Raw genomic sequence first — 12,438 nt, forward strand, 5'->3', positions numbered from 1 at the left:
TTTCATAAAATATCATAGAGAATTAGAAAGTATTTCTGTGATTAATTTATATTAGGGTTATGGATTTGGAACCACACAGCCCTTCAGTTATAGAAAGAGAGACTCTGTCTCTGTAGGGAGGAGGTTTGAATATCCATGCATCCAGACATTTATTCATTTGTTCCACAAATTCTGTTAAATAAGAACACACATAATTCTAGATCTGGATCTCAAGGGAAATAAAGGTATTAAAAAGTGAGCCTTGAGCATCACATGCCAAGTGATAAACACTATGGAGGAGGTTGCTCAGGGAGAAAGAAGAATAAGCAGAAAGATATAAAGAGTGAGTTTAGAGGAGGGTCAGAATCAGACTGAGAAGAAACATCTCATTAAAAACCTACATCCTCTGGATTATTAAAGAGATCTCTCCAGTAAAAGACAAATCACTCAACGATGAAAGATTCACTTCCTAGGAGAATGCTGATATTTTCAAACTGTGGTTCCTGGGTCAACCTTACCAGCATATATGGGAGCTTGTTAGAGATATGAAGTTTTTCTCCAGCCTACTGAATCAGAAATCTGAGAATGAGGTCCAAAAATTGGGCTTTTAACAAGCTCTCCAGGTAACTCTGGTGTATAGTTAAGCCTGAGAATTTCTGCTACAATTTCCAACCCCTTGGTCTACAGAGGCAATCCATGGGGATTTCCATGCCCTGTGCTAGTGTGCTGATTGGAAAGGATAGGAAGGGTTTTTTTCTTCACAATTTAGTGAATGTTGAGGACGCAAGTAACAACCTCAAGTCAGGCTTCTGTCAGGTCGAAACTGGGGAATATTTGTCAATATTACCAATCAGAGCTCCAGGATGGCCTTCAAAACTAAAAAGAACTCCTTAATGAGCTGGTGAGATGGCTCAGCGTGGAAATGTGCTTTCTGCCAAGCCTAGCAATCCAAGTTAGAGTCCCAGCCTCTTCCACACACATGGTTGAAGGAAAGAACTAACTCCCTCAAGCCATATTCTGACTTGTGTAGTGGTGCTGTGGAATGTCTGTGTGCACACACACAGAGACACACAAACTATGTAAGTAAATAAATATTAAGGTGAACTTAAATCCTGAAGAGTTGTTTCAAATGTGTTTTTATTTTATTTCTGTTTTTACATCCCATTCAAAGTTTTCCCTACCTCCCCTCTTTCCAGTATTCCCTCCATCCACTCCTCATCCACTGTTTCTTTTCAGATACAGTCAGGCCTCCTGTGGATATCAGCCAGCCATGGTAAATCAACTTGAAATGAGATGAGGCTCCTCCTCTTCTATTAAAGCTATATGAGGCAATCTGGTAGGAGGAATAGTTCCTAAAAGCAGGCAACACAGTTAGAGACATCGCTTGCTCTCACTGTTGGGAGTCTCACAGGAAGACCAACTTACACAACTGTAACATATATGAGGAGGGCCTAGGTCAGTCCCACGCAGGCTTCCTGGTTGCCAGTAGTCTCTGTGAGCCGGTATGAGTCCAGGTTGGTTGGTTCTGTGGGTTTTCTTGTGATGTCCTTGATACCACTGGGTTCTGTAATCCTTCCTCACCCTCTTCTGCAGGATTCTCTGAGCTCGGACTAGTGTTTGTCTGTGGGTTTCTGTATCTGTTTCCATTAGTTGCTGGGTGAACCCTCTTTGATGTCTGATGGGCTAGGCATCAATCTATGAGTATAGTAGAATATCGTTAGGAATCATTTCATTGACTTTTTTGTCATTCATGTTTGGTTCTAGGTTGCTGGAGTATCCCACCTCTGGGTGTTGGCCCTCAGGGGTGAGCTCCCTCTCAGGATATGGATCTCTAGCTGTGTTCGTTATTAGTTGGTCATTCCCACCATCTTTACTCCAGCACACCTTTTAGGCAGGACAAATTGTAGAACAGAGGTTATTTAGCTGGGTTAGTGTCCCAGTCCCTCCCCTGGAAGTCTTGCCTGGCTATAGGAGATGACCAGTTCAGGCTCCATATCCCCTATTGCTAGGAGTCTTAGCTAGGTTCACCCTCATAGATTCCTAGGAGTTTCTATTGCACTAGTGTTCTGGCTCATCTCAGAGATGCCCTCAGATTCCATTTGTCTTTCCCCCTCTATCTTCCGCCAACCTGATCCTGCCTGTTCCAGCATCCATTCCCCCTTCCTGGCCCCTTCCCCCTGTCCACTGGCAAAGTCCATTCTACTTTCCTTTCACAAGTGAGATTCATACACGCGTCTGTCCTTGAGCCCCCCTTGTTACTTAGCTTTTCTGTGTCTGTGGGTTGTAGCATGGTTCTCCTTTACTTTATGGCTAATATTCACTTATAAGTAAGTCCATACCATGTTTGTCTTTCTGAGTCTGGGTTACCTCACTCAGGATGATCTCTTCTAGTTCCATCAGTTTACCAGCAAATTTCCTGATGTCATTGTTTTTAACAGCTGAATAACACTCCATTGTTGAAATGAATCCTGTTTCCTTTATCCACTCTACAGTTGAGGGAAATCACATAGGTGGTTTCCAGTTTCTGGCTATTATGAATAAAACTGTAGTCAGGATGTAAAATAAATGAAAAACTTAATTAATAATAATAATAATAATAATAATAATAATAATAATAATAATTGCTATGGATGAGTAAAAACATCTTTCATCCAGGAGAGTTCTTGCCTACCATGCACCAAACCCTGAGTTCAATCCCCAGCACCACATAAGCAGACATGGTGGCACATATTTAAAACTCCAGCACTTGGGAGATGGAAGCAGAAAGATCAGATGTTCAAGGTCATTCTTAGCTACATAAAGCATGTAGCCTGGGTTTCATTAGACCCTGTACTAAAAGAGAGAGTGGGGAGGGCAGGACCTAGCATACTCTAGGACCTAACTTCCTTCTTTTCAGCTCCACTTCCTACAGCAAACAAAGCAGATAAGGTTGTTATTCATGTAATTGCATAGAAGCCTGTTAGGTATGCATTATAATCTCAACTTTACAGAGGAGAAACCTGATGATGAGGCAGATTCCATACTATCCCAATCACTAGGGCCCTCTAGATAGTAAGCAGTATATCGTAAGGATTCAAACTAATTAGTGCCTTAGATCAAAGCCTCCCTAATGGACAGTTAGAGAAATCCATCAGGGTCTGGAATCATGAGAATATTATGATTCTCCCATTTCCTATTTTTTTAGGTATATGTCATATGCAACCTATATATTAAAGCTCTTCACAAAATCTTATCAGAGCTCCCAGGAGAACATATTTATAAAATCTCAGCTACTGACACTTCAACCTTTCCTGAGTTGATGGAATTTTTCCTCTTGATACCTCTTACTATTATTAATCACATCACTGGAACTAGGAAATGGACTCCAATCTGAAAGTACCAGCCCTCCTATTCCTGGGTTCCTTTGAAATATAAATAGGAAAGTAAAGAACAGATTTGGATTCTGAGAGGGTGCTAAGGCAGTGTTGGAAAAAAATCTCTTCTATGAATCACTTTTGGCATTTGAAATTAAAAATTTAATAGTATCCCTATAGAGGGAGGCCTTGGAAAAGATGAGTTAGAAAAATTCATACAGCATGTCATGTAGCATTCTGATGGCCCTATTCAACATTCTGTAATTTGGAAGTTACTAAAGGTAACCACTTTAATGGACAATTTTAAGCTTATACTAGATAGGACAGTGATTTTCATAATGTTGTATCAGTCTTTAGAAATGTTAGTCACCATTGTCATCATCCTTACATTTTCCATGCAAACATTAAAGAAGTATAGACTTGAATTTTTGTGCACCAACATACTCATGCATGTCCCCTAGTGATTCTTGTCCTCTTTAGTCTGTTGGAATTTACTGAAGATGTGATCCTGTCCACTTTCCACTTAGGCTGAAGTATGAGTCTTGGGGAACCATTAAAAAAGCCCGAGGTTCTTTTTTTTTTTTTTTTTTTTTTTTTTTTAGGTAGCCTATAGACTCAGCTGGTCACTTTGGGACCAAGAGGGGAGGATGTATACACTGATTTGTTTTCTTGTTGCTGTGACAAAGTACTAGAGTGAAGCAATTTAAGAAAAGAAGGGTCTATTTGGGCTCATGGTTTAAGGTCTAATTTATTAAAGCAGGAAGGCACATCAGCAGAAGTGTGAAGCAGTTACTCACATTGTGTTGCTCACAGTCTAAAGCAGAGAGAGCCGAATGCTGGTACTCAGCTCACTTCCCCCTTTTTGTTCCTCTTGGGTGAAAAGTCCATGAAATGATGCAGATGACTACACTCAGGATGAGTCTTCCCATCCCACTTAACTCAGTCATGAAACTCCTTCACTCACATGCCAGGAGGTTTATCTCTTAGGTGATTCTAGATCCTGTCAAGTTGGCCACTGAAATGAACCATTACAGGTTAAACTGTGTTTCAGATGTTATCATAGTGCAGGGCAGAAAGATGCCAGTGAGCAAAGTCATAGATGGTCTATCAATCTGTGCATGACAGAGAGGGTTGATGTTTTCTTAGGCTCGGGTATGAACTCTCAAACCTCTAGGTTTGTATTAAAAACCAATGCCACCTCACACCTCCAGGCACAAAGTAGTCATTTTGCCTTTTTACGTGATGTATTTTTGATGGTTCAACTTCTGTCACTTGATTGCTAATCCACCACCAACAATTTATGACTGAAGTGGGCTTTATTTGGATGCTTCTACTCTTAGAAAGTCAAATCATTTAGCCTGGCAAAGTTCACCACTGATGCCACAATCAGACTCACCAGCTGCGCTGTGGTTTGAAGTCCAGGAGCAGCTCTCTGCCTGAGGCTCTGCTGCAGGTCACAGTAAGTGAAGCTCTGAGGATGCCCAGTGATTGGCAGAGAGCAGTGAGAGAAAATGGAACTAAATAGAACAATAAATAGAAACTAAAATTTTGCCCAGAATCAGTCCTGAGTACATGTGTTTCCTCAACTTGACACAAATTGAGTTACCAGGGAAGAGAGAACACTAGTTAAGGGATTGCCCCACCAGGTGGGACAGTGGGCAAATCCATGGAACATTTTCTTGATTAGTGCTTGAACTGGTAGTGTCCATCCCACAGTGGATGGTGCCATTGTTGGATAGGTGATCCTGGATTGTCTAAAAAAGCAGGCTGAGCAATTTTTAGGAGCAAGTCAGTAAGCATTGTTCCTCCAAGGCCTCTGCTTCAATACCTGCCTCCAGGTTCCTGTCTTGAGCTCTTGCCCTGCCTTTCCTCCATCAAGCACAACAATGTGAAAGTGTAGGAAGTATAAGCCAAATAAACCCTTCTTTTTTCTCGCCCAACTCCCTTTTGATTAGTGTTTTATTATAGCAACAAAGAAGCCAACGAAGGACAGCACACATCTATGCCTATGAAAAGGGGGAAAACACCTTTTCCTCTGAGCTTCTGATTGGTGAGAGGACGTGAATGCTGGACCCCAAGGTGACTGTGTGTATTCTTGCATTAGAGACCTCAATGGGAAGTGGCAGTCAGATAATAGGATTCCTGTCAGCAGTTGAACCAAAGGGCTCAGGTCAGCGGTTCCATTTCGTTAGAACTGGAGCCAGGAAGAACTGAATGACCTAGAGCAGAGAAGGCAGGTAGCGCCTGTGAGTCTAGGCAGCCTTGCAGGGTTGTACAGAAATCAGGAGACTTAAGCAGATCCTGCAGGGAGCAGGATTTTAGGGTCATTCAAACTTATCTTTCATATAAAACTATTTGTCTTTGATGGATATCTGTGGGGACCCACGGGTGTCAGCTGAGTTCCATTAGGGGAGGCAACTTCTATGATATGTCCTGCCAACTGCCCTGGCAGGATGCAGCATTAGAAAGAGATGTGCAGCCCCTCCCTTTAGCTGTCAGACTATTGAAACTTGAAAGCCCAAAGAATTAAATTTTCCCCAGGAATCTCATGCTGGGAGAAGAGAAAAGTTGAAGCCCTGGGTCCAGACAGAGGAGAAACTTAAGTCCCAGGAAGAGATTTCACACAGTTCAGACAAGTTTTGAGACCACCTTGCAGGACAGACTGGAGCAAAAACAGTAAGGAGTCTATGGCAGGCAGGATCACACCTCATCAGGACTAACTAGTTATGCATGCCTTCTACCCTCTGATTTGAAGGTTCAGTTTGGACATTGGGGAATGTCTTTTTGGATAAAAAAAATTATAGTAGGAGTCTTTAACACCATAGAGGGACATATGGTGTGGTGTTCTGAAAATAATTCAAGTCTGTGAGGCTAAGGAGGGTTCCCTCTTATGGGTTTAAGACAGAGAGGAGAGGTACCATGCCATACAATGGGAGAGTAGTTATTAGTATGAGCTTGCAGTCAGGTTGTCTCTGATTCCCAGGGTGATTTCTGTATTTTACTTAATATGTGTCCTTTGTATGGAATGCGCCATGTTCAGCCTCTGATAGCTTAAGCTATTTGGCAAACTTTCTTTGATGGAGTGAGGATTACAGATTCATAAATAGTCACAATAGGGTACCTGCCATCTCTTTTATAGCAGCTGTGAAGAGAGAGGAGAGAGAGAGGGAGGAGAGAGAGAGAGAGAGAGAGAGAGAGAGAGAGAGAGAGAGAGAGAGAGAGAGAGAGAGCCTTAGGCTGGCATGGCCAAATATATTATAACGTTAATGTCAGTTCTCCAAAGATACTCTTGGGGGGGATCATTGGACCATTCTTTGTTCTTTATCCCAATGAAGCCTACTGAATGAATCCCCTATCCCTCCTTTCCCTGCTTTTACTGTCTTCTTTCTCATTAAGTGACATTTTGGCCTGGGTAGCCAAGCCTAGTTTGTCGAGGCTGTCAGGGCCTAGACTTTCTTTGACTTTAAAGCCTCCAGTAAGATCCTGGGTCCTACTCTTCATCTGCTGCTCATGGGAGAGAAGCAGAGCCTAGAAGAGCAGTTTTCCTTTCTGCAGTGGGTGTCTTTTACCCCATTGTCACTGATGTGCATATTTTAATGACTGGAGAAACTTACTCCAATTAAACAAGCTTTCTGCAAAGTGTCAGATGGTAAATAGATGAGGCTTTGTGATCTTTTGTCTTTTCCTCAGCTATACAGGTTTTACGTGTAGCATAAGAGAAGCAAGCAGGTAATAGAAACATGGCTGACGATATGTTCTAATGGTACTTTGTTTATAAAAATAGCTGGTATTCTGAGTTTGGCTTCCATGTTACAGTCTGCATGCCTCTGCTTTAAAAACTTGTTTTGCTTATCAAGCTGTTTTCTACTATAAATCACAAAAGAGCAATGTGCAAAAATAGATAGTGTTTTAGGACCTTGATGTACTACTTGGTGTCTAGTCTCATGAGTACATACCTTTGACTCACCTGAATAAGAATCAAGTACTATTTGAGGCAGATTTGTCTTTCTTTTGGTCCAAACCTTGAGTAACATTTTTTTTCAGTGAGCTCTAGGTTCAGGATGATCCTTCCTAAGTTTTCTTCATGTCCTTACCCCACTCTTCCTCCTGTACTTTACATATAAACTCTGGACTAATGTTAAGCCACCTGAAAGAAATGTACCAAGGTTTTCCAGTTAGTCTAACAAAAATATATCTAGAATTGAAAACCTTAACTATCTTGAAATTCCTCACTTATTGAAAGTGATTTATTTGGAATAGACCTATTTATATTCCTGGAGTTTTTAATCCTTCAGAAGACCAAGAAACTTAGTGTCCTGCTACATAGGATGAAATTAAGCAAAATGCAGAGGAGTTAGAACAGGTTAGAAATGAGAACCAACCACAATGTTTGTGGAAAATAATGGTATCATCTGGGATTCCCATTATGTTCAAGAATATCTGGGTAGGGAGGGTCTAGTAAGCTGGAGAAGAAAGAAAACAAAATTCTCAAAAGGTAAAATATGGAAAGAAATGGAAATTTGGAGGAAAAAAATACAGTTTTTCCAAATGTTACTGTTGGTTGCTGGAAAAGGACCATTCTCAGACAAAAGCTTGACACCTGATAAGATGATGACTAAACACTGAAAACAAGGCTGCAATTTTTTCTAATCCCCCAAGCAAACTTATCAGTGACCCCAAAAGTAATATGGAAGAAGACCAAAAAAGAGGGGGATCCTTTTCTCAGCCTGTGCCCACCTTCTACATTATAGCATACTGTGGGTCTTTGGTGAGATTCCCTGATTTGAGGCTACTTGTTTAAATTACACTGTTTTGAGCGTCATTCTTAGACCACTTTTCTTCAGTGTCTAGTTGGGAGTTAGATATCTTCAGTGCTAATTGGCCACTTAGTTAACCTTGCACACACACAATGGAGTTTGAGAGTCACTGCTACTCCCAACCTGCTTGGCCAAAACTTCCCTCCATTGGTTTGTCAGAGGTTTGCTCACATACTCCCCAGAAAAGGGATGGTTAGTGATTGAATTGTCTCCAGTCTGTTTCACATATTGGAGCCATAATTTCAATTTTAATGTATTCTTGGAAGACTTTATCTAAGATTAGATGAGGCTTCAATGGTGGGTATCTACTGAATTTTCACTAGCATCATTATGAGAAGGAAACCAAAAAGGATACCAAGAGACAAGTTTGCCTCTATACAGAGGAGTATAAATAGAGTGAGAAAGGAGTCACCTAGGGGCAAAAAGATATGCCTCAGGAGAAATCGCCCTGCTGACAAATTGATCTCAGATACCAGGGCTATAAAAGAAATATCCCTTGCTTAAGCCATGTAATGGGTAGTGTTTCATTATGATAACACAAGCAAAAGAATATAGATGTGAAAAGATGTTGGTCTAGCCTTTAGAAAGATAAAGAAATACTAGAACACAAGAGATACACAAATTCAATGTGAAGTAAATATAGACAATAGAGAATTTGACTTTATAATGGTGGCTTTAACTCCTAGTCATTGATGCAATTCTGTGTGCCAGGTGTTTTATTTTGAATGTCCAATTGAATGATGTTTTGGTGTCTACTTGCAGCTTCTCTCTATCTGCTACTTGCTATTTATTCTTTCACTTCTGTTTGCTATCTACTTAATAAACTCACTGACTGAAAACTGAAAGTATGGCCATTGTAGAACATTCCCTGCACCATAATGCACAAGGGGCAGATAGGGATGCCAACAGAAGCATGTATATTCCCATTATTCATGACTGTGGGATATACAAACAGAAGTAAGTATTGTTTCTTTTCCACATAAGACACTATGATCAGATACCATACAGCCACAACCAATAACTACAGAATTTATGTAGAGACTTGTTCTGACTCTGGTACACAGTGTTGATGTATCACTAAGGTAGCCACCATACCAAGCTACAGTGAGACACAGGCTATAAGGAAACTGTGAACTCATTATTGGATGAGAAAAGTCACATCTGCATGAAATAATCAAAGAAGGCCTGATAAAGGAGGAAGAATTGAAGCTACAATTTTAACAAAGAGAAGGTAACTTACTTGATTTCTCTACTTAAGAAACAGAGATCTCCTAAGTTTGGACCCTGATGTAAAGTGAATGGCATGAACAGTGGACAGGTCATGTGCCAGTGTACTTAAGATCATGTATCCTATTTCTGATAAAGAGATGGCAATTCAATCATCTGGGCTCTGTTTTTGTGGCTTGTTTATTGCTATGCAAGCAATCAAGTTTTAAATAAAACACGGAAAGAGATATGCAAAGTGCTGCCAAAAGAAATAAATCAAATTAATTAGTTTCTAGGTACATCTCTCTTATACAAGCCTCCAGCGGGCTCTCTCTACAGTCTCTGCCAATGTGAAGAATGGCCAGTGACCAAGGTAATGCTGATACCCAGGGGGCAACGACAAACAGGTGTACTTCCAAGAGTTAAGACCAAATAAAAATGTTTTTCACCGAGGGTTTATAAAATTAAGCTTTTATGCATTTGAAAGAGTAGGTGCAGTTTCCTATGGTGTGTACACCGAAGCAATCATGAAAATAATTAGCCACTCTGCATAACCATTATCATCAGCTGATGGTGTAATTGTATAGTCATAGAATGCACACCACTGATTATTAACTTTGAGTGGAAAAAATATTTTTTCTTTTAATTAACTTCATTCAAAGTAAAAAAAAAAAAAATAGCTGAGCCCATAATGTAGGGTTAGAAACATCTTAATCTATACCTACATTTTCTTTGATGCTAAAATATTAACAAATGGCAACTCACTGACTTTGTGTAAGTTATGACTCTGGACTAAGATGGGCTTTGTCAGTTTTTGTGCATCACACAGAATCACTTTGAGAGGAAATAAAACTTTCACTGACTAAATTTGTCTTCACTTCTTCTCTTTTAAGCTGGAGATGACAAGACTTCTCCTTAAACAAGGCATATACTAACTCAGCATACTTATTGTTGAATTTATAAAATGTGCCAAATTTGGTCTCTCTTTTGTCTTGTTTGTGTTTGAACATTGCTCAGGGCTGTGGATTCTCCAAGGGTTTCAATCTGTGAAGTGCAGTGGCTCATTTGCACATTTCCAGCCTCATGAAAAAGTAAGGGAAAAAGGATCCAAGTGACTGACTTCCTACTTTTGTTATATTTGACATGACTTTGCTAAACAGTCCCTGTTTCAATCACTTTGGGGGGGGGGTTTCCTATTTATGTTAGTCATACATTGGAATAACATTGTTAATCAGTAGGAACCAGCTTCCAGCAAGTCAGATTTATACTTCAAATAAGTCATGCTGTCCTTACAGCATTTAAAAATAATTTGGTTTATTTATTTAATTATTCATGTGTGCATGTGCAAGACATGTGCATATAAAAGAGCGCACAGGGATGTCAAAGAATAACTTTCAGCAATCATTTCTCTCCTTGCACCATGAAGATCTCAGGGATCAAAAAGGTTATCATACTTGGCAAGAAGGGGTTTTACCCACTGAGCAATCCTATTACAGTAGTTCTTTCTTCCTTCCTTCCTTCCTTTCTCTCTCTCTCTCTCTCTCTCTCTCTCTCTCTCTCTCTCTCTCTCTATCTCTCTCTCTCTCTCTCTCTCTCTCCCCCCGTCTCTCTTTCCTTTCTTTCTTTTTTCCTTCTTTTTTTCCTTTTTTCTTTCTTTCTTTCTTTGTTTCTTTCTTTCTTTCTTTCTTTCTTGTACATACTTTTGTTTGTGTTCTTTTAATATCAATATGTTCTCTGAATTTTCTCTTTAAAATGTAGAAGTCTAGGAGCTGGAAAGATTGCTCAGTGGTTAAGAGCATTGGCAGCTCTTCTGGAGGTCTTGTGTTCAATTTCCAGTAACCCTCTAATTGACTCACAACCATCTACAGTGGGTTCTGATGCCACCTTCTGGCATGCAGGGGTACATGCAGATAGAGCACCATATATGAAATAAATGAATAAATAAATCTTAACAAGCAAGCAAACAAACAAAAAACCCCAAACAACAATAAAATATTAAAGTTTTAAGAGGTCAGGAGAATAAGTCAGTGGTAGGCTACGAAACCACTAGCCAGCATTGTAAAAAATAAATGTTTATAACCATGTTATGGTTACAATAGATTTTCAGTAATTCAATTACCTGAAGACTTTTCAAATAAGATTATTACTTTATTTCCTGATAGACTTATGGCCATAGAACCTCAAAATGAGATTAAACTTGGCTTATATCCAATATGGCTAGAACCAAGTTAGACAAATTTATAACTAAATGTGGATGAGGTTTTCTTCAACAGGGAAAAATAGTCTTAGGATGAAGCCCAGAAAAGCGGGTACGTTATAAAGTGGCCATGTACTAATGGCTAGATTGAGGAAGAGGGACTCAAAGATAGACAGGAAAGAAAGAAACAAAGGCTATGTTCTGGAATATAAAGGGCTTTTAGAATCTTTCTTTGTTCTCATTGGATTTTCGTGGACACACAACAGCTGATCAATGCAAGGTGGCCATCGGAAAAGGATAGTTGAATCCTGTGAGCACACCTGGTGCTTCATTCACTGAGCTTGCTCATACTTACATCAATGTGACTGAAGGAAGATGTGTACATGAAACTGTGTTCCTGGGCTTGTATTTAACAACTTGTTCGTATTTCTGAATTCTTAATGTAAGTATTTTTTGAAAGTAAAGAACCCTATTAGTCAACAATGTTTTTTAGTAAATATCTCTGGTTATATTCCTTTTGGGGGAAGTTTTGTTTTCCTTGTGGCTAGATGAGATGGCTAATTATATCAATGAGTTGTAAACAGGGGTTTTTGAATTAATTTTAGGCTGGACCATTTATTGCTAGTTTAAGAAATTCTAGAAGTCTTTCCTCACTCTGGGATACTGACCAATATCAAATGAATACCTTATAAAGTTCTCAGTCCTTTGGACTTCATCTCAAGACTGTTTTTCTGTACAGAAAAAAAGTTTACTACAGTTAATTCTAATTCATCTGTTTAGCCCCAGCCGTATTGGATATAAGCCAAACTTAATCTTATTTTTGTTAGGGGATTACTTACACATAAATCTATAGACAAATCCATAAATAAAAGAACAATCAGTTAGG

The sequence above is a fragment of the Peromyscus eremicus genome, chromosome 3 (genome assembly GCF_949786415.1).
Source record: "Peromyscus eremicus chromosome 3, PerEre_H2_v1, whole genome shotgun sequence".
NCBI lineage: Eukaryota > Metazoa > Chordata > Mammalia > Rodentia > Cricetidae > Peromyscus > Peromyscus eremicus.